Genomic DNA, 24,304 nt, shown 5'->3' on the forward strand with positions numbered 1-24,304 from the left:
ACACTCAGCTGCAAACCAGTGTGCGCTGGAGGTCGCGTTCTGATGAATCCAACAAAACCACCTCATCTGCGAAGAGCAGAGATGCAATTCTGAGGTTCCCAAAACGGATACTCTTCTCACCTTGGCTGCACCTTGAGATCCTGTCCATGAATATCACAAAGAGAAGTGCAGACCAGGGACAATCCTGGTGGAATCTGACACCCATTGAAAACGTGTTTGACTTTGTGCTGACAATGCGGACACAGCTCTCACTTTCGTTATACAAGGGCCGGATGGATTGTAGCAACTGCCTTGGTACCCCATACTCCCGCAGTACCTCCCACAGAGTGCCCCGGGGTACACGGTTGTAAGCCTTCTCCAAGTGCACAAAACAAATGTAGACTGGCTGGTCAAACTCCCATGTTTCCCTCAGCACTTCCGCAAGGGTAAAGAGTTGGTCCATTGTTCCACGGCCAGGATGGAATCCGCATTGTTCCTCCTAGATCCAAGGGTTGACAATCGGTCGGAGCCTCCTTTCCAGCACCCTAGAGTAGACTTTCCCAGGGAGGCTGAGCAATGTGATGCCCCAATAATTGGAGCATACCCTCTGGTCCCTTTTTTAAATAAGTGAACCACCACCCCAGTCTGGCACTCCAGAGATACTGTTCCCGACCTCCACACGACACTGAAGAGGTGTGTCAGCCAAGACAGCCTAACGATTTCCAGAGCCTTCAGCATCTCAGGGCAAATCTCAAACCCCCGGCGCCTTACTGCCAAGGAGCTTCTTAACTACCTCAGAGACCTCTGCCAGAGATATGGGTGTGGCTTCCCCCGAGTCTTCAGACTCTACCTCCTCCACTGAGGGTGTGTTAGATGGGTTCAGGAGCTCCTCAAAGTTTTCTTTCCACCACCCGGCAATATCCCCAGTCCGGGTCAACAGTTCCCCTCCTTGGCTAAACACAGGCTGAGCCAAGCCCTGCTTCCCCTTCCTGAGATGTCGGATGGTTTGCCAGAACATCCTTGAGGCCACCTGAAAGTCCTCCTCCATAGCCTCGTCAAACTCCTCCCACACCTGAGTTTTTGCTTCTGTGACTGCCGGATCCCTTCTTGCCTCCCGGTAGCTGTCTGCTGCTTCAGGAGACCCCTGGGCTAACCAAGACCGAAAGGCCTCCTTCTTCAGCCTGATGGCTTCCATCAAAGCCGGTGTCCACCAGCAGGTTCTTAGATTGCCACCTTGACAGGCACCAATGACCTTATGACCACAGCTCCTACCTGCCACATCTGTAATAGAGGCTTTGAACATGGCCCACTCAGACTCAATGTCCTCAGCCTCCCTTGGGATACATGAGAACTTCTTCTGGAGGTGGGAGTTGAAGACTTCACAGACAGGGGCCTCCACCAGAAATTCCCAGTTCACCCTCACTACATATTTGGGTTTGCCGGATCTGTCCGGCATCCTTTCCTGCCATCTGATCCAACCCACCACTAGGTGGTGGGTTGGATCGACCCTTCACCCAAGTGTCCAAAACATATGGCCACAGATCTGATGATACGACCACAAAGCCTATCATCGATCTTCGGCCTAAGGTATTCTGGTACCAAATACACTTATGAACTACCTTATGTTCGAACATGGTGTTTATTATGGCCAATCCATTGACTCGCACAGAAGTCCAATAATAAAGCACCGCTCGGGTTCCGATCGGGAAGGCCGCTCTTCCCAATCAAGACCCTCCAGGTTTCTCCATCATTGCCCATGTGAGCATTGAAGTCCCCCAGCAGAACTATAGAGTCCCCAGGCGGTAGCGGAACCCTATGCAAGACACCACCCAGAGACTCCAAGAAGGCCGGATACTCCAAACTGCTATTCAGTAATAATAATAAATAAATAAATAAATAAATAAATAAATATTATTATTTTACCCCCACAACCCTGAGAGCAGTATAAGCAATTTGGATAATAGATTGGATGAATTAATTAATTTATTAAAGTAAGATGCATGGGCAATCATCTACTGGAGCACAAACTAGGAGTAATCCCCACAGACACAGCAGCCAGGGAAGTGGAGAAATCCCACATTAAACAGGCCTAGATTAAGTGTGGTTATCCTGGGCATTTGTCAAAGCCAGGAAGACACCCAAACAGTGCTCTAGCCAATCGAAGAGAGAAGGACAACAGCTGCCTAAGCATAAACCAGTGGTGATCCGTGTGTGGTGGGAGTGTTGGAAAAGCGGAGATGCTTATTTTCCAAATACCGTGTTTGATTTACTTTCAAACCCCAAAACATGCTGCGCCAGAAGTTGATCCAACCCAAGGATCGGATCCCCTGGCACAAACAGAGCAATACAGTGTATGCTGTTAAGTGCCAGAAGGACAGCCATGACTTATACATTGGGGAAACTAAACAGATGCTGGCCAAGAGAAGGGCACAACACAGAAGAGCTAACATGCCAGGCTAGGACTCCGCAGTCTACACCTAGCTACAGGCCCGTGGCCACTCTTTCAAGGATGACGATGTGCACATCCTTGATAGGGAGGAACACGTGTTTGAATGGGGAGCCAAAGATGCCATCTATGTTAAGAGGGAATGACTATCCCTGAACCGAGGAGCGGGCCTGAGAGTACATCTGTTGCCACCTTACAATGCTGTGTTTGCTAACATTCCCAAATCCTCTGTGAATAGTACACATGGCCATTGAATCTCTAGTTAATGGTCACACCATATTTGCATATGAAGCTGGTCATTGGTTTCGGTCGTTATGCAACTGTATTGTTTATAAGGGTGGGGATACCTGCAGTCAGTTTAGACTGAAGAGGTCACTTAGTTGAGTGACGAAACGTATCTGTCAATAAACGTATCCAGATGAACTGATTCAACCTTCTTTGAGACCCACTTCCGTGTTTACCAGTGACGTCGTTGGTTGGCTGACCAATCGTGTAACTTCAGGGTCACCGTTGATCGCCACTAGCTGGAACCATCATTGGACATTCACTTTTGTAGGGCTGGATCCTCTGGCCAGTCCAGACAAAAAACTATAACGTGAACAAGCCCAATGCTGTGTCGGCGGTTGCATGTAGTTATGGACTGGGGGGTGTACTCTTTCAACTCCATGGGGAGCAGTGGATGCCTCACAGAAGCAGAAACATGCTACACCCAGATAGAAAAGGAATGTCTGGCTGGTGTGTGGGCGTACGAGAAGTTTGACAGATACCTCAATGGACTGGAGCAGTTTAAGCTTGTAACTGACCACAAGACGTTAGTGCCTCTCATTAACAGCCGCAGCCTGGACAATGTACCTTTACGATGTCAGCATCTTCTCATGAGGCTCATGAGATTTAATCCAGTAGCAGAGTGAGCTCCAGGGAAAACTCTGATTGTCGCAGACACCCTGTCACACAGTCCACTGGGTAGCATGTGCACAGAGACGGACACACACAGTGAGTTGGCATGCTATGTGGCTAGTGTAGTGGGGGGGATCCCTGCATCTACAAGCAAATGGGTGAAATCAGCAGCTGACACCGAACTGCTGTCTGTCATGAAGCTCATAAAGACTGAATGGCCTGAATACTTAAGTAGTGTGCCTATGGATGCGAGAGAGTACGTCCAAGCAAAATCAGAGCTATCAGAATACAATGGCCTTGTTCTCAGAAGAAGCAGGATCATCATGCCAAGGTCAATGAGAGGTGAGATCCTTCAGAAAATTCACGAAGGGCACCAGGGCCTAGTTAAATGTAGTGAGAGAGCGTGTTTATCTGTGTGGTAGCCCGGACTCTCTATGGAAATAAACAAGCTCGTGATGTCATGCCAGGCGTGCCGTGAACTGAGAAGAACATAACAAAAGAAACCTCTCATCTCTACACCACTTCCGGAGCGACCCTGGAAGAGAATTGCAATGGACCTCTGTGAGCACAAACACCACAGCTACCTGGTAATCTCAGATTATTACTCCAGGTTTATAGAGATACTGCACCTGCCCCCAACAATGAGTGCACAAGTTATCCAAAACCTGAAAACAGTCTTCGCCAGGTTTGGCATTCCAGATGAGGTAGTGAGTGATAATGGACCCCACCTTTCAAGTGCAGAGTTCCAGGAGCTCACGAGGCAGCTCAGCTTCAAGCACTGCACATCCAGCCCTCACCACCCACAGGGCAATGGGCATGCAGAGAGAGCCGTACAGACAGCAAAGAAAATTCTCATGCAAGAAGATCCTGTGATGGCTCTAATGAGTTATAGGTCCACTCCCTGCTCCACCACAGGCTACAGCCCAGCTGAGCCATTGATGGGGAGAAAAATCAGAACCACACTCTCCACTTTGGAGAAAAATCTCCTACCAAAATGGCCCAGCAGAACAGCTGTGAGTGAAAAGGATGGGAGGGAAAAGGCTAACAGGTGCTCTACTACAACAGCCATCATGGAGCGAGGCCCTTACCTGCCCTGCGACCAGGAGATGTATTCTCCCAAGATCCTTGATCATCAGGACAAAGAAAGGCACAGAGCTGAGGCAGAACTGCCATCATTTCCAACCAGGGCCAGTTCCCCAGCCCATCCCAGCAGCGCCCGGTGAGAGCACAGGGACAGACATCCACTCTGACGGTGCCACCATGTTAGAGACTGTTCCTGTCAGTCAGAGTGTGACTACACCCACAACCCCTCTACCTGGTCAGACTGTGACCAGATCTGGACGGGTGTGCAAGCCAGTCAATAGGCTTGGCCTGTAGACAAGTGTGATCATATGGCCTTTGGGGGGTGGGAAGGACAGAAGGGTACTAAAAAAAAAAAAAAGAAAAAGAAAAGGAGGAAACAAAAGGAAAGTTGTATTGACATTGATGTTGATAATGTTTGTGCTTATGAAACTGTAACTCTTGTCAATGTTTGTGTTTATGAAACTATAACCCTTGGTTGAGTAAGGAAAGAGACCAGTATATGTTGAAATGTCTCAATTTCAGTAAATCTTGATTCATGATATGTGCTGTTAAAATAGTCATTTCTGTTACGAAGTGTTTGTTTGATGTTATAAAAATAACAAAATAGGGGGAGATGTCATATATGGTAGTCAAATGCTCTTGCGTATATACTGTGTGATGTAAGTTATAGAGGAAAACGTACTGGCTCGGGGACCTCAGGGGAATTTCCAGGGGAAGGTACATGAGTGTTGATGTGTTGCCTGACGGTGATTCATTAAACCAACAAAAGCTAAATAAAGCCTCCATCACAATTATTTACAGTGAGAGCAGGTACCAGCTACTCATCTACCATAGTTCTCAACACAGGAGCACCGTAGAATTGTTGTCTTGGTCCCTTACTCTACAGTCTGTTCACACATGACTGTTGCCAAATATCATAACAGCATAGTGAAATTTGTAGATGACACCACAGTAATTGGACTGATAAATGACAATGAAGATGCCTATAGGATGAATGTGAGGGATCTATCCATATGGTGTCAAGATAACAACCTCTCCCTAAATGTTGAGAAATCAAAGGAGACAATTGTTGGTTTTAAGAAGTCTAAAACAGTTCAGACACCAATTTACATCAACAATGTCCGTGTTGAAATTGTGAACAACTTCAGATTTTTAGGCATTCAGATCTCAGACTCTCTCTCCTGGTCTCTAAAACACCAGTTGTATCATTAAGAAGGCATAACAGAGACTATACTTTCTGAGATGCCTTAAAAATTTCAGAATGTCCACAAAAACCCTGTTCAGTTTCTATCAGACTACCATAGAGAGCATCCTTACTGGAAGCATACTGGTGAGGTTTGGCAACCTGACTGAACAGGACCACAAACAACTGAGAAGGATAGTAAAAACGGCAAACATCATAGGAACAACACTGCCACAGATTCAGGACATTTACACCACCCTTTGCAGAAGGAAGGCCCCAAGTACCATGGAGGACACCAGCCACCCAGCACATGGTCTGTTCTCCCTCCTTCCCTCAGGACGCTTACAGAGCATCAGAGCTCCGACCAACCACCTCAGCCCCAGGCGGTCAGAATAATGAACAGTAGGCTCCTTACATAAACTTCAGTGATTTATTATTTTGTGTGATTTTTTTATTCCTTTTTCTTTTTCTTTTTTCTTTTTGTTTTGTTATTATTTATTATTTCCTTATATATAGTTTTAAGGGCTGAGAGAGCCAGGGCATATGCATTTCATTGCAGTTGAAGGTACATGGTACTTTCTATATGCATATGACAATGAAGTGAAACTTGAACTTGACAAAATCAAAGACAACAAATATCCCATTTTTTATGTTCTATTTTTAACTTCAGAACAAAATCAAAACAGATCAAATCTGCCCGTTATTGGTTTTCTGATTTTGGATGTTAAATCGGATATGAAATGATATCTGATTGGACACTGCCTTGCTGCACCTAAAAAGTGCAGTACAGGTGAGCCGTGGGTCTGGATGGTTTCATAGTTGTTTCTGTTAATCAGTGATTATGTCTCCATACTGTTCATAGTTCTACTAAGAAAATCCCATTTCATTTTAACTGCCTTGATTCTCTGCTCTCTTTCTTTATTTTCTTGCTGTCCTTGTCTATTCTTTCCTCACACTCCCCCAATCTTTATATCTATCCATCATTTCTCTTGACACAGTCTCAGTAGGCCAGTTGATGACTACACTCGTTTGCCACAAAATATGCAGTCAAGACTCTGTTGACCGCAATCTGAAGAGACAGTTTCTGAAGCTGCTTTGCTGTCAGTTAATGAGCTGGCTTCAAAGACCCACGGCAGATGCAGTGACACCACCCATGATGCTTTTTACAGCAAACGTGGGCACAATCTCTCATTAATAACTGCTTAAATGAGAAACAAATCTCATTCGAATGTAGGGGCTCCAGCATGATTTATGCCAATTCAGTGCTTCAGTCTTTATCAGTTGTCTGAAGAACGATTCAGGTTGCAGAGCAGAATATACTTGCAGAGGTCAACAGAGTGAACCAACATCCAACTAATTCAGGCAGGACAAACAGAAAATAAATGTATGCAGAGAAATGGAGGCTGTAAACTGCATATTATGCTTCTATAGGCTGCTTATTTTGACCAAACAACCATCTTCACCAGGATGATGAAAAAGAAAGAGGCGCCTCAAACAATTGTAACTGGTGGACTGGTGAGCTGATGTAAACCATGTATAAAAGTCAAAAAATCCTTATTGAAGTGTATGCAGTAGCAAAATGTAAGAACATTTGAAAAAGCAATATGCAACTAGTATATCTGACTTCATCACACACACACACACACACACATACCTCGCATCATTTGATTTGTGGAGTGATCAGGTCAAACTCAGGTCCCCAGTATCACCACTTCCAGTCCTCTCACTCTGTGATCAAAAACCCTGATGGCAATTATAAGTGTGATGGGTGCGCACAATGCAGACTTTATATTCAATTACCAGACATCTAACCACCATGCCGTATCCTGTAACTGCATCCAGTATTACCTACAATTTATGATCAAGTGTGGTTTGTGGGTTGGCCTTTGTGGGCAAATCATCAGGGCCCCTCGATGAAACCAGAATATCACAACATAGTAGTGACATTATAGAAAATAGATTTCAGGAAGCCCCTGATGTGAAACATTTTGCATAGTTTGTATTTTGGGATGGGATTTTTTTTTTTTACAAAACCATACAGTGAGGCATCACTCCTTTGCTCCTCCAAAAGAAGGTGTTTTGGATTACTGTCTAAATACTGGGGGAATGGGCCTAAATCCACAATTAAGTGTGAAACCGTTGTTCTAGCTCCGTTATTTTATCCTGAGCTATCTGCAGTGTGTACAATAAGATGTGACCATGACCATCTTTTTTCTTTTATCTGAATGGAAGATATCCACTTTAACATTAGGTTACATATTTCTCATTATGTCCTCAGAATTGTAATGAAGCCTTTCAGTGCCTCTGCAACCATGGATTATATTCGTGTGTAACATGATGCGTTTAATGTGTGGCTACTGTTACATGTGGCTGGTTCAAGTCCTGTGCAATATTGCTCACCTCTTATGGGTGTGTTTTTGTGTGTGCTCTCTTTTGCTGTTTTGTTCTCTCTCTGTCTCTCTCTCTCTCCTCTACCCGCCTTCTCTCCAGGTGTGGAGCAGCTGACTGAATGAAAGGGGGTCTGAGGCGCAGTGGAGGGCCTCGGACACACTAAAGCCCAACAGCCTGCAGCAGCACAGCCTTTTTGGGGGGGGGGGGTGTTTTTCCTTTTTTTTCCTCTCCAGCATGTTTTCGTGTGTGGAGTTTTGTTTTTATAGTTTGGGTTGGACATGTCTGGTAGTCCTGTTATGGGGTTTTTATTGTATTTAGAAATCACGTCAGGACACAGCGCTGTCGCTCGACACAACCTCTCCGTGGCATTCTTTATTTAGACTGACACAGCATCAAAGGCAGACCCGATCAAACAACCCAGAGCCCGCAGGCATCACCAATCGATCCCAGCACAATAGAACAGCACCAAATCAAATGCAGCACTGTCGATGTGTGCATACATAACATCCCCCCCCCCCCCCGGCAGGATTTCAAACATGAAAGGTTGACACAAAGTCCTCTAGGTGGCCAGGGCGTAAACGTGTGCGAACAGGTCGCGGGGCGGCCTGAGGCTGGGCAGGCCGAGGTGGGGAGGGAGATGGCAGGGGAAGCTGAGGCCCAGAAATGTCTGGGGCCCGTGTAGGAGCTGCATGAAGCCCCGGGGCGTCTCGCCATGCTGAGGGAATGGCTATGGTTGTGTCACCAGCTGTGTGTGGCGGAGCTGACACCTTCCGTAGACGACTGGAGTGCCACCGAGTGCCATCGCTGAGGAGGTAAGGGGCTGGGCCCAACTGACGGGTGACTTGGAGAGGAGAGGACCAGTATGAAGCAATTTTATTGTCCCTGTGGGGCCTGCGGACCCTGACCCAGTCTGACACATTGATGTCTGGCACCCTGGTTCGTTTTGACTGGTCAAACCGTTGCTTCATCCGCGTCTGCTGACGAGTGACTGAGGCTCTGACCCCAGAGGGAGGTGCCTGAGGTGTGGAGGGGCGGAGCCTGTCAAGGGGCATGCACAGTTCCCGGCCTAGCATGAGAGAGGCTGGGGAGACGCCTGTGGTCGAGTGCTGTGTGGCCCGATAGTGCAGCAGAGTGTGACGGATGGCCTGCGTGAAAGAGCACCCTTGGGCCATGTGTGCTCTGAGGCCGTTCTTCAGTGACTGGTGAAAACGTTCAACGCCGCCATTGGCCTGGGGGTGGTAGTACGCAGTGCGTATATGACGGATGCCCTTGCTTTCGAGATAAGCAGTGAACTCAGCAGAAACCAGCTGAGGGCCGTTGTCAGTGGTGATGGCCTTTGGGAGGCCCCAGCGAGAGAAAAGAGAGTCCAGGAAGTCGATGATGATCTGTGAGGTCACAGTGCCGGAAGTGGTGAGTTCAGGCCATTTTGAGTGTAGATCGTAGGCGACCACCATGAAGCGTTGGTGGTGGGGAACTCCATGGATCTCACCACAAATGTCCAACTGCAGGTGTTCCCAGGGCTGAGAGGGCCAGGCGAGAGGTTGCAGGGGTGGGGGAGCCTGGTGGCCAGTCTTGCCACTCACAAGGCAGGCAGAACAGTCCTTCACCAGAGCCTCAATATCTCTGTCTATCCCCGGCCACCACACCAGGTCTCGGCAGCGCTGTTTCAGTTTCACAATGCCCAGGTGGCCTTCATGCGCCGTATTCAAAACACGTGCACGGAGAGCAGCTGGGACCACTGTGCAAAACCCACGTGCCACGCAGGTGTCATTCCAGCAGGAGAGCTCCTGTCTGACTCGGGCGAACGCAGCCAGCTCCTCTGGGACCTTGTGAGGCCAGCCGTTCTGGATGTAGGTGCGGAGCTGGGAGAGGACAGGGTCCTGTTCGGAGGCTGCCCTCAGCTCCTGCAGAGAGACAGTGGCCTGGAGGGGTGTGTGTAGCATTTGGACAATGTCCTTTTCCACACAGTCAGTGTCCGTCTGTGGAGCTGGGGTGGAGACAGAGCGAGAGAGCAGGTCGGCGACAACATTGTCTCTGCCTGGGGTGAACTGCAGGCTGAAGTTGTACTGGCGGAGGCGGTCAGACCAGCGGTGCAGCCTCAGGGGTTTGTGGCCTGTCCCAGATGTGGACAGCAGCGCTGTCAGGGCCTGGTGATCTGTCCTGAGGGTGAAGGAGCGGCCATAGAGGTAGAGGTGCCACCTTTCACAAGCCCAGATACAGGCTAACGCCTCACGCTCACCCACGGAGTACCGCTGCTCGGTCAGGTTGAGGGCACGGGAGGCGAAGGCAATGGGCTTCTCCACACCGTTCTGGGTTTGAGACAGCACGGCCCCTATCGCTGTGGCTGATGCGTCACAGGTCACAAAGGTGGAGCTGGAGATGTCGAAGTGAGCCAACACTGGTGGTGAAGTCAGTTGAGTCTTGAGATCACGCACAGCGTCACTGCATGCCTTTGACCACACCCATGGCTCGTCCTTACGCAGCAGCTGGCGCAGGGGGGCTGTGGTCGCAGAGTACTGGGGAAGAAACCTCAGGTAGTAACTTGTCATACCCAGGAAGGAGGCGATCTGGGCGGCCGAGCTGGGCTCAGGGATGGCCTGAATGGCGTCCAGGTTGGATTGTAGTGGAGTTACACCGCTCGCTGACAGCCGGAACCCCACGAAGTCGATGGCTGGCACAGAGAGGACACATTTCTCAGCATTGAGAGTTAGCTTGTGCTTGGACAGGGCTGCGAAGACCATGTTAAGGCGCTTGTCGTGGATTTCACTGGTGGGCCCGTGTACCACTATATCGTCCAGATAAATGGCCACGCCCAGTATGCCAGCCAGCACGGAGACCATGATTTTCTGGAAGCAGCTAGGGGCGGAGCTGAGACCGAAAGGCATCCTGGTGTAGCGAAACACTCCTGCATGTGTCACAAAGGCTGTGAGGTTTCGGCTGCTGGGGTGGAGGGGCACCTGTAAGTATCCCTGTCTGAGGTCGAGCTTGGAGAACACCTCAGAGCCATAGAACTGAGCAGTGAGTTCTTCTGAGGTGGGCAGTGGATACTTATCAGGGACCACTGCCTTATTTACTGCACGTAGATCGACGCAGACACGCAGGCCCCCCGACTTCTTCTTAGCCACCACGAGGTTTGAGACCCAAGGTGACGCGTCCACCGGTTCAATGATGCCAGCTTCCAGCAGTTGTTGCAGCTCGGTGGAGACCCCATCACGGAGAGCCAACGGGATGCGGCGCAGTGGTTGGATGACAGATTTCACAGCAGGGTTGAGGAGAGGTTGATGGGTGAAGGCGGAGAGGCAGCCCAGCCCCATAAACAGCGATGGCCACTTCTGCTGCCAAGGTGTGGCGACAGTCAGGATTGCTGCCCCCCTTGTGTCTAAGAGGGAGAACCCCAGAGCGGAGAACAGGTCCAGGCCCATCAGGTTGGCCCCACGGCGTGCCACATGAAAAACTGCATTGGGCACCAGCTTGGTTCCATAGCGGACAGTCACTTGGAGAGAGCCAACCAGATCGATTTTGGAGTCACCATACCCACAGAGGACAGCTGAGGGTGCGGACAGTGGCAGTGAACCGAAAAATTGACTGTAGGTATCAACATTCAGGAGAGACACACTTGCACCGGTGTCCAACAGCAGGGGGATGCACACATCATTAATGTTGACTGTGCATGATTTGAATGACACTGGCCCAGAGCTCACCTTGTGAATGACGGCGGTTGAAGACTGGGGGGTGTGGCCCTCTGACCCAGCCGGGGAAGATCGACAGACGTTGGCAAAGTGATTGTGCTTACCGCAGCTACGGCATGTCTGGCCACGGGCAGGGCAGTTCTGAGCCCTTGAAACATGAGACCGAGAACCACAGTTACCACAGGACTGTTGAGGGCGGGGCCGAGAACGCCGACGTTGCAGTTGCAAGATGTCCCCAGTGGAGTCGGCGCCCGCCTCGCTCTGGTTGGGTTGCGTCCCGAGGGGCAGCCGTGAGTAGAGGGAGGAGTCGTTGGCAGCTTGACTGGAGGTGGCCACTTGCTGTGTATTTAGCATAGCAGCACACTCAGCTGCTCCCTCAACCTGTAGTGCGATGGTAATTGCTCTGGACAGCAGCAGATCGTCTTTTTCCAGCAGGAGAGTCTCACGCACCTTTGCGTTGTTGGTGTGTTCGATTAGCTGGTCGCGAACCATCTCGTCCTGAAGCGCGCCAAACTTGCATGAGCTAGCTAGCCCTCGCAAATTAGCTACGTACTGCCGCACAGACTCACCAGGCAGTTGGTGTCGCTGACGGAATATAAATCGCCGAAGGAGGGCACTCTGTGGAGCAGCGAAATGGGTGCTCATAAGTCCCACAGCTTCGGCAAAGCTTGTGACGTTCCCCAGAGTCCCGAGCACACGATGACCCTCTGCTCCCAAGCAGTGTAGCAACAGAGCGGTCTTCCTAGCCTGGCTCACGTCGTCGAGCCCTGAGGCGATGATGTAATTTTCAAAACTATGTAGCCAGCGAGTCCATGGTACCGGAGGCTCGCCAGGTAATGCCAGGAAGGGGGCAGGTGGTGGGAGAGAGATATCAGCCATCCTCGTCGCCAATATTGTATTTAGAAATCACGTCAGGACACAGCGCTGTCGCTCGACACAACCTCTCCGTGGCATTCTTTATTTAGACTGACACAGCATCAAAGGCAGACCCGATCAAACAACCCAGAGCCCGCAGGCATCACCAATCGATCCCAGCACAATAGAACAGCACCAAATCAAATGCAGCACTGTCGATGTGTGCATACATAACAGTTTTGTTTCTGGTTCAGTTTAGTTTACGTTTTCCTTTTTGGTAGTTCAGGGGAAAGAACTGGGTTCGCCAGTCCATTGCATGGTTGGCCCGGTGTCTCCCCCATCTTTTGTTCTGTTTGGCCGGGATCTCCAACTTTTTTTTCTTAATAAATACATGCTTTCTTGTTTAATTGGTGGTTGTGGCGTCCTTTCTTATATTTCGGTCCACAGCTGAGCCTTTAGTTGTTGAGAGGCCAATATCAGCTACAGAGCGCTGTATTATCCCTTTGTGTTTGTGTATTCACTGTCCTGTGATGATGATGTAACCCACATGATTACATGTACCCTGTAACGTATGTAAGTTCCACGAGTAGCCTCTAGGAGGCACACTAGCTACAGAGTTTAAACCATACAAACAACCGTCGACAATAGAGAAGAGAAATACGGATATTTAGAAATACGGACAACTTTGACTATGGATACTTGAATTATTGATATTTGAACTACGGATATTTGAGCTACAGGACATTTGAACTACGACAAAGAAGATCCCTCCCACGAAGCTTCCTTGGTGAGCCGCTAGCCAAAGCTAAAAAGTAAACAGCTTTCTGTGTTCCATGTAATCATAGCCATTTACGTAGGATATCTTGATTTTATCCAAAGACAGATGATCTCCTGTTGAAGGAAGAAGGAAGACTCTTTTCTCTTGTGTTTTGTACGCTGCTGGAATCCTGGTGAGATAAGAGTTTAAAATCTTGAAATCTAAAGACTGACAATTTTCCATTGGTTGCTAAGCTAAGCTACTACTACTTTCGGCTGCTCCCGTTAGGGGTCGCCACAGCGGATCATCCCTTTCCATTTCTTCCTGTCTTCTCTTGCTAAGCTAAGCTAACCCAGCTAAAACGTATATCTATGATCCTTAGCAGTTCCCATATGATTCAGAGCTTTAAAACCAGTCAGGACACCCGGTCCATAGGGTTATTTGATGTAGGAATGTTAGACATTTTAATATAATAATATGCTTGTTGTTAAAAAAAACTGTAAGCTCCAGTTGCCACTAGCCACCGAGCCAACTCGGGCTACATGGCATCCATGGAACCCACAGCAGCCAGCTAGACGTGAATTCACGTTGATAGTGCCGCAGCCTGGCTGCGATGACATTGTTTTTAACTGTTCTTACAGCAATAGGCTGTTGTCATTCAGCCGCATGTTAGTTATATGTAGGAAATGATTTAATTCTGAGAATTGACTCTAGATTTGGGTATTTTTATTTTGTTTGTAATTGTTTGATAGAGATTGCAATTAATAAGGAATCTGTACAATTTTGTGCAGACTGGTTTTTTTTGTACCCCGAACAACCCCCCTTGCTACACCGTTTGGAACTCTTGGATACCCCCTTTGGATTGCCCCCATCATCGCCCTGGATTTGGATTCATCATCATCGCCTCTACATTAACTTGCCCCTGTGATTGTGGTAGGATCTGGACATTGCACCTTGCACAGATTGGAAGACTGAATCATTCCCCCTTTTCTTTTCTTTATTATTTTCTTTTGAGTGCACTCATACTTTATTTTGGATTATTTTCTTTAATTTGTTAGTGTAGGATATGGCTGCATAAGTAATATATTAGAAGGGTATAAAATAGAATATAGATAGATATAGACAATAAATAGAATATTAGGAAGAACTTTTAAAAAGTATAATAGAGTAATATATATATATATATATATAACACATCTAATTTAGTATTGATATTGAAATAACTTTACTTTGAACTGTTGAAATAAATTGGTTTTTTTTATTGTAAACTATACCCACGAGTGTGTGTGTTGTCTTTGGGGTGAGTACTAGAATCTGGTCTAGAAAAAAACCTACACCAATCTCCACTGAACTTAGACATTAGACTGTAAACTGTCCCTGCGCAAGCATAGGCCCATTCCCCTGTCGTGCAGGTTACAATGACATTGTACTGCACCTCACTTTTATGCTAATTTCTTTGTAGATAAAATTAGATTTTAAGAAATTGCCAGCTTATCTTTTTTTGAACATTTCTGCAGTACTACATCTAAATTTTGGTTTTTTTTATTTTGAGGTACTTTATTGATCTCCGTGGGGAAATTACACTCTGTGTTTAACCCATCCTAGCTGTGTAGCTAGGAGCAGTGGGAAGCTGCTGTGCAGCACCCGGGGACCAACTCCAGTTCTTCTTTCCATTGCCTTGGACAGTGAAACAAACAGGAGTGTTAACCCTAACATGCATGTGCTGGTGGGGGAAACCGGAGCACCCGGAGAAAACCCACCGCAGACACGGGGAGAACATGCAAACTCCACACAGAGGACGACCTGGGATGACCCCCCCAAGGTTGGACAACCCTGGGGTTCGAACCCAGGACCTTCTTTTGGTGAGGCAACAGCGCTAACCACTGCGCCACATGCTGCCTAAATAATAATTAAATAATAATAATAATAACAATTTTGATAATAGTTATAATAATAATAGATTTTATCTATAGAGAGCTTGTTTTAACACTTTTCATTACTTGTACTGGAATTAAATTGCCAAAGAACAACAAGAATAAGCCTAAAAAATATCTTGCAAAAGAGATTTGCATTAAAGAGTTGGGACCAGTACCAATGACAACACTTATAAGAAAATTAATGGAAATAATGATTACTTTTAAATAGAAAGTAGAAGCAAAAAGAAAAAGTTAAAAAAGGAGATTTTTTTCGGTTCATCGATGATTCTCTATCTATGACACTGGTGATACAATTCATTTCTTTTTGAGATTTGACTGAAACATAATGATGAATAAAGACAAAGAAAGATGAAGGGAACAAGGAAAAACTAGAGGTGGAAACAAACAAAAAGCAACTTGGGATGGACCAGCAAACTCAAACCTACCCGTTTTCTTAGTTAGTTTGTAAAAGCAGAGAACACTGTCTCATTCATTTCGCATGACCCTACATTAATAGTGACATTAATTACATATGACGCTTTTAAACAAAAAAATAGATAGGGCATATGCATGTGTACTAGTTTTGTGAAAGGGACAGATTAAAAGCAACAACTCCTACAAAAACCAAACTGAACAGGACATAAAGCAGAGAAATTTGCTATGCAATGTGTATCAAATTGTTACTTGTTCATGTTCCATACTAAGGTCCATTTTTAATTACTTTAGTTGGCCCCTGACATTATCACCACTGCAGACACTGACAAAGAACACGGGTTGGGCTCGTCTGTCACACACACACTTGTTGCTGCAGGATATCTCAACATCTCAATGCTTGGCGCTCATTTCAGACAGAGCATTTCAAGAGCACTGCTTTTATTTTCTGCAATCGGCTGGTGTCGTGCAAAGGTGAGGCATTGCAACCACGTCAAACAGTAATGAATCATTTCACTGTTCTAGCATTTGGGTTTGTAAAAACAAAAAATAAAAATAAACAACCGCAAAAAAAAAATTAAAACAGTTCATCTGAAGTGATGGTTAAATACAATAATGTTTTGTATGGAGGGGAAAAAAAAACTGACTTACCATCTAGCAATGGACAGAAGTTGATAGACTTGCTACTGCCTGATGTTTTAAACTTACACAGGTTGCCACTGAGCCGGTGGAGGGTGTATGTGGGGAGCGTAAGAGGCTAGTATGGGTGGAGTGTGAAATGAATGGATTTGCAGTTTAGGAAAGAGGAAATCTACTCAACATCCTGTGATAAATCGTGGTATCACTATGGTGTGTAGGCAGCTAATCCATGCCTACACATCATAGATATGTGAGCGTGGACTATTTATCACCCATCTTATACAGCGCTCGTAATGAAAGGTAGAAGGAAACCTTTATTCCTTAGAATCACATTTCAGATAATTTTTTCACAATTCACTTTCACTTTTACATACCACTCTTGATCCTGCGTAAAGCTGAAATCCGCCCCAAGACAATCTGCCTGCAGGGCTCCACTGTGCAAGCTCCACTTTCAGGATAGGAAATGCATGCAAAATACAAAATGAAATCGTGCAGACACTTCTGGTGGAAGCTATTTTGTCGTTTTATTCATATTTAATTGATTAATCAACATTGTAACGTGAAAACTATTAATTCCTTAAATGTAGCATACATATTAATTTTGCCTATTTCTGTATATGTAGCACATAATGTGGGTATCTACGCCAGTATAGCAACATACTATATTGAGTCAATAATTCTACCAGTAACAGTATCTTATTTACACGCACGATTGATTTATTCTGTCAAAATAGAACATATAATCCGTCCATATAGCCTGGCGACATCAATTCATAGAAAAACATAAAGCTCATTGTTTGAACAATTGGAGTCTCTCTTCCTCTCTCAAAAAAGCACACACTTCTCATTCATAATTTCTCTTTGAAGAATAATATACTATGGCATTTTACTAGAATTAGTTGAATTTAGTATGAAAAAATACAACTGTGGGTATTTGAAATGACACAAGAAGCTGATATGTCTACTTGTACTGTAAACCCCGAGATATTTATTAGAGATATAGGCCAATAAATATTTTAACTATGCAAGCAATGCTGGTACACGTGGGGGGCAGGAATAGTTAGTTGAAACCATATTTATTTTCTTAAAATAATTAGCCTCTTATTTTGTGTTATCATGCGCTTATTCTAAGTACACTGAGAGAGCCACAAAACCAGAGTCAAATTCCATATAGTGCAAACCTACATGGCCAAAAAACTTGATTCTGGTTCTGATTCTATGCTATTTATCATGTTATATAAACTATTCTGTTGTGTGCTATTACAGTAGATGGTTCTGCCTAACTCCTACATATACTATACTTTGCTGCTGCTTTACTCACTTTAGACTGTACTGCACTATTGGTTAAGTACTTGACTTGATTTTTTTGTAAAAATTTTTTTAGCTTCCTTTGTGTATTTTTATTTTCAATTCTCATTCTTAACCACAATTCATTTAATAATAAATTGTGGTGGACACGTATTGGGGATAGAATTCACCCCAGGAACTAAGGGTTAAGTCAGGGTTGCCCTGGCCGGTTAACGCAGGGTTAAGTTATGGTTGTTCAGCCAGTTTTCTGGTTATTCTTGCCGCCTCCGCTCAGTCGAGCTGTGGTTTTGTTGTCTCTCTGATTTACCGTGGATTAAAGAAAGTTGCCTACACGGCTAAAGTGTGAACCTACGGTCTTCTCCGTTCCTACGGCTCTACACTGGTGACCCCGACGTCGGTTTTCGGATAAGTTTTCTGAAACCACACACATTATGGCTACGAACGCCGTTGCAATTAAACTGCCGGAGTTTTGTGAGTCTTCCGCGGCTACGTGGTTCACGCAGGCTGAGGCACAGTTCGCGCTCAGAGACATAACAGCAGATGAGACCAGGTACTACTACGTAGTGGCAGCGCTGGGGTGCGCTACGGCTTCCAGGATAAGCGGTTTCATAACCAACCCACCGGCCGATGGTAAATACGCCGCACTTAAAAATCTCCTCCTTGAAACTTTTGAACTGTCAACAACGGAGAGAGCACGTCGCCTCTTCGCAATTCAGGGCTTGGGAGGTGGCAAACCATCGGAGCTAATGAGCAGGATGTTAAACCTACTGGGTCAAGAAAAGCCATGTTTCCTGTTTATGGAGCTGTTTCTGCGCAACATGCTGCCCCACGTCCAGGCTGCGCTCGCTAACCACCATCACTGATCCCCGTGAGCTGGCAAAGGAGGCTGACCGATTCTTCGTCGCTACACAACGTTCCTCCCATGCCGGGGTGCTGGCTCCTACCTTCACTGGCCCCCCGCCGACATCGCGGGCGTGGCCCGACGGTGGCGCCACAGCGTCAGACCGCTACAAGCCCTCTGGACTCTGTATGTACCACGCTCGATTTGGTGCGAAAGCTAAACGGTGCCGTTCCCCCTGCAACTACAGGCCGACGGGAAACGAGAGGGCCAACACTCAGTAGTGGCCATGAGTGTTGGCGATACGAGCAGGCTACTCTTCATCCTCGACACCATCTCCGGTCGGCGATTTCTCTGTGACACGGGCGCACAGAGAAGCGTGCTCCCTGCTACTGACGTCGACATCATGGGCGAGGAGCGGGGCCCCCAGTTGGCGACGGCTGACGGCAGCCCTATCCACACCTACGGCGTGCGGTCTGTAGAACTGTGTTTTGGTGGACAACGTTTCACGTGGGAGTTCGTCATGGCCAATGTAACGCTTCCCCTCCTCGGAGCTGTTTTTTTGTGCGCTTATGGTTTGCTAGTGGACATTCAGAACAGCCGTCTGGTCGACGCCTTAACCTTCTCCTCCTTCGCATGTACGCGGGGGGAAGCGGCCTATGCAGGTCTAGCCAACTCTCTCTCAGAGGCAGACAAGTTCAACCGCCTCCTCGCTGAGTTCCCTGACCTCACCCAGCCTACCTTCTCTGCACCCACCGCTAAGCATGGGGTGGAGCATCACATTGCTATGAAGGGGCCCCCGGTCTACGCCAGAGCCAGGCGTCTCGACCCCGCCAAACTCGCCATTGCCAAGTCTGAGTTCGAGCACCTGGAACGCATGGGGATCATCCGCCGCTCTGACAGCCCGTGGGCGTCCCCACTCCACATCGTCGCTAAGCCTGATGGAGGTTGGCGCCCATGCGGGGACTACCGCCGACTAAATGACGCCACCACGCCCGACCGTTATCCTGTCCCGCATATCCAGGACTTTTCTGCAAACCTGTCTGGCAAACGCGTCTTCCCAAAAGTCGACCTTGTCCGTGGTTATCATCAAGTTCCCGTGCACCCCTCGGACATACCCAAGACAGCGGTGACTACCCCATTCGGCCTATTTGAATTCCTACTGTAGCGCTATCTATCCTTTTTAACTGTCAAGGACAACGCTCCTGAGTTCTCTATACAACTCGGTATCCAATAAACTATTGAAGTATGTTAACTTCGCTTTTTATGTGTTTAAAGTATGTTCTAAAGGCTCTAAATGTCTTACAGTGTCATCTGGTAACTCCAACTAAAAAGGTTGACTACCCCTTTAAGGCGCTCAAGTATGGCATATGACCCCTTTAAGGCAATCTAACATGGTCTAGACACCTCAATGTGTCACCGAGTAACTTATATTAAAATGGTGGACTAGCCCTTTAAGGTTGTCTCAACATGTCACTTACCATAGCCTAGACACCACAGGAATAAACACACATGAATAATCCACACTCACACAGGTACATAGAATTATATATACAAATGTATTATGAGTAATAATTATTAGAATGAATGAAAGTGATAAGCCTCAATGGCTAACAAGCATCTGCATTCAGATATACACAAATTAATCAGACTAACACATTAGCATACAGCTCAATAACCCTATAACTAAGCCGGCAATAAAATAAAAGAAAGTCAACCCCCAGTTGCAGGCCTGTTTCTTTATCGGGTACGTTGGGACCCTTAACAGCCCTCTTCGCTCCCCTTGGAAGCCCGCACATCCAACTTGTACTCACAAAGAATGCTCCTCTTCGTCTCGCGCTTCTCATCGCAGCACAGCAGCGAACGTCAGGCCGGCAGCCATCCTAGCTAACTGGCTAGTTAGCCGTTAGCACCATCTCACGGTCGAACCGTGCGCTCGCCTCGGCAGACCAACACGGCAACAGACGACTCCTTCTGCGTTCCTCGATGGTCGCATGAACCCACCACTACACTGTACTGATAACGTTACTTCGCTAAACTAGAAGACGGCCCGACTCACTGTGGGGAGAGCCCCTTACCGCATCCAGTCCATTCGCGCGTCTTGCTTTGCTAGCAACGAACACCGACTGGCTAGCTCGCTCCGTAACGTCGCTCGGTCCACATATGGGACTGACGAGTAGTCAGTTTGTCTCCCAAATCCACACAAACAGTTCCCGGGATGGGTCTCGGTCAGACACCCGCACACATCACTGTTCACTAAACTTCAATTACATTTCTCTCACCGCAAAATGGCATATAACAACTCGACATCAAACTGCTCCGTTTTGCTCACACAAGGGACGAGAGACCTCCTTCTCCCCGTCCAGTCTGCTCGTGCTGACGTTTTCTGCTCCCTCTCAACCAATCACATTCAAGGTAAGTTTCAACACGAAAGTAAATGCATTTCACATTGGTAAACAACTGTTTTGCAGAACAATATCAACAATATATTCATATTCAAAAGGTATACAAAATAACAAACATAGTCCAAACTCTTATCTAATAGTGCAATGTAATATATCTAAGGCCTATAATTTAACCACAGGGTTACACTACGAATGCCATTTGGACTCAAGAACGCTGCCCAGTCCTTTCAGCGGCTGATGGATTCAGTGCTCCGTGGCCTTCCTTTCATCTTCGTCTATTTGGACGACATACTCATCGCCAGCGCCTCCGAGGAAGAACACCTGTCCCATCTTCACGCCCTCTTCACACGCCTCAGCCAGCATGGGCTGATCGTCAACACGGCGAAGTGCCGGTTCGGGCTGACGGCCATTGATTTCCTCGGGCACCGCATCACTGGGGACGGGGCGGTCCCCCTGCCCTCAAAGGTGGAAGCAGTGGCGGCCTTTCCGCGCCCCCAAACAGCTCATGCGCTCAGGGAGTTCATCGGGATGGTGACATTCTACCACCGCTTCATTCCCCGAGCCGCCTTTATCATCCGGCCACTGTACGAGGCGCTGAAAGACAAGTCCCCCAACCAGGCGGTCGACTTGACAGCAGAGCGGGACCGTGCATTCACCGAGACTAAAGCTGCGCTCTCCCAGGCTACCCTGCTAGCGCATCCTTCACCTACAGCGCCTATTTCCATAACCCCGGATGCATCGGACTATGCTGTTGGTGCGGTTCACGAGCAGTGGGTGGGGGGGGCTTGGCAGCCTTTGGCCTTTTTCAGTCGCCAGCTTACACCCCGACAGCGCAAGTATAGTACTTTTGACAGGGAACTCCTTGGTCTCTGGCTCGCCGTCCGGCATTTCCGGTTCCTGCTAGAGGGCCGCGGGTTTACAGCGTACGTGGACCACAAGCCCCTCACGTTTGCCATGTCCAAGACGGCCGAGCCATGGTCCACTCGCCAGCAGCGACAACTCCCCTACATTTCGGAATTCACTACCGACATCAAGCACGTCGCTGGTAAGTCTAACCAGGTAGCTGACTGCCTCTCTAGGGCAGTGGTTGGAGCGGTCCACCTAGGCCTGGACTATGCACAGATGGCCGCTGACCAGGCCACGGACCCGAGCATCCTCCGTCTCCGGACCTCCGACACGGGGCTCCGCCTGCAGGACGTTCCTTTCAGCGACACGGGTGTCACCCTCCTGTGTGACGTCTCCACAGGACAGCCCAGGCCCATCGTCCCAGACAGCTGGAGACGCCCCGTGTTTGAAGCTGTGCACGGCCTCTCTCATCCAGGCGGTAAGCCATCCGTGCGCCTGACCTCTGCTAAGTTTGTGTGGGAAGGACTTAAGAGAGACGTGAAAGCGTGGGCCGACTCGTGTGTTGCCTGTCAGCGGGCTAAGATACACCGCCACATTAAGGCACCCCTGGAACGCTTCGCAGTGCCGGAGAGACGATTTGACCATGTCCACGTCAACCTGGTTGGTCCCCTACCCCCCTCCCATGGGTTCACCTACCTCTTCACTGTGGTGGACAGGACTACGCGCTGGCCTGAAGCTGTTCCCCTGGCATCCACGACGTCTGCTGATGTGGCCCGGGCTTTTATTGGGTCGTGGGTCTCACGTTTCGGTACGCCTTCCGACCTTTCATCTGACCGCGGGCCACAGTTTACCTCAGAGCTATGGAATGCTGTGGGTGAGGCTCTGGGCGTCAAGCTTCACCGCACTACCGCCTACCACCCTCAGGCGAACGGCCTATGTGAGCGCTTCCACCGGTCCATGAAGGCTGCGCTTTGGGCTACTCTCAAGGACTGCAACTGGGTCGACAAGCTCCCATGGGTCATGCTGGGCCTGCGGACCGCCCCGAAGGAAGACCTACAAGCCTCCTCTGCGGAGCTGGTGTACGGCACGCCGCTGCGAGTCCCAGGCGATTTCATCCCCAACGCAACGCGTCCCTGGTCAGCTGTGGACCAACGAGCCTCCTTGCTGGACGGGGTCAGAGCTTTCACACCCGTCCCTACCGCCCAACACGGCGATCTGGTGTCCCAGGTGCCCCCAGGTCTGCAGTCAGCGGACTACGTGTTCATCCGTCACGACGCACACCACCCCCCTCTGCAACCCCCTTATGACGGCCCCTTCCGCGTCCTGGAACGGGGAACTAAGCACCTGGTGGTGGATTTTGGGGGCACGGCCGAGCATGTTTCAGTGGACCGAGTTAAACCCGCACACCTGGACTTGACGCAGCCGTTGGAGTTAGCCCAACCTCCTCGTCGCGGTCGTCCCCCGGCTCCGCCTCCTCCCCCCGTGGAGGCCCGCGCTGCCTCTTCTGCTCCTCAGGCCGACCTCCACAGGCCCGCGTCAATGCCTCCCAGAGACACTCCGGCCCCTGTTACCCGGAGCCGCCGCGGACGGCCGGTCGTCCCCCCGCGCCTGCCTGACTTCGATTACTAGGGCGAATTCTGGGGGGGCTCATGTGGTGGACACGTATTGGGGATAGAATTCACCCCAGGAACTAAGGGTTAAGTCAGGGTTGCCCTGGCAGGTTAACGCAGGGTTAAGTTATGGTTGTCCAGCCAGTTTTCTGATTATTCTTGCCGCCTCCGCTCAGTCGAGCTGGGTTTTGTTGTCTCTCTGTTTTACCGTGGATTAAAGAAAGTTGCCTACACGGCTAAAGTGTGAACCTACGGTCTTCTCCGTTCCTTCGGCTCTACAAAATGATAATATTACACTTTCTTTGTGGGCGCCTTTCAGGGCACTCAAAGACACCTTACGGAACACAGCTAAAAAAAAACAAGCAGCACTGTATCAGACAGCATAAAATCAAAACGAAACAGGGTAGACAATAAAAAGTTAATACATTTAAAATTTGGTTCCCATTGTCTGTGCTATTTCTTGCCTTTGTGCTGCTGGAACGCCTAAATTTGCCTTTGGGGGAGGGGGTGTCAATAAAAGGCTTATCTTAAAATGCACTAACTATCTCTGTGTTCTTCGTGGTATAATCAAAGTCCTCCCCGCTAGGGCTAAATGTGAAACCGGGTGGTGTAGTCCTCCAGACTCTCCACCCTCCGGCGTGGGAGCCTGTGGTATCCTAGCATTTATACTGTTATTTCCTAATGATAAATAATTACCTGCTAATGGCTAAGAAGAATACTAAATAATACATAATCATACCTACCTTGGTTAATCCTGTTGTAGAGTAATGATATGGGTTATTACTGAAGTGTTATGCTGTTCAGAGTATATGTTCTGTAACCGTAGAAGAAGAGTTAGCGGCGTCGGCGTCCGGAAGCTCGGTGTTGATACAGCGTTACATGTGAATGTAACGTGTAATGGTGCCACACTTTAAGGCAGTAAAATTTTGAAGTTTGAGATGTTGTGGACGATCCATTCCTCATAAGATACAACATCTTTTTGGCGACGAAAAAAAAGTATTTTGAAGAGGACACCGATGCCAGTTCGGAT

Source organism: Lampris incognitus, chromosome 9 (assembly GCF_029633865.1).
Source record: "Lampris incognitus isolate fLamInc1 chromosome 9, fLamInc1.hap2, whole genome shotgun sequence".
NCBI classification, from domain to species: domain Eukaryota; kingdom Metazoa; phylum Chordata; class Actinopteri; order Lampriformes; family Lampridae; genus Lampris; species Lampris incognitus.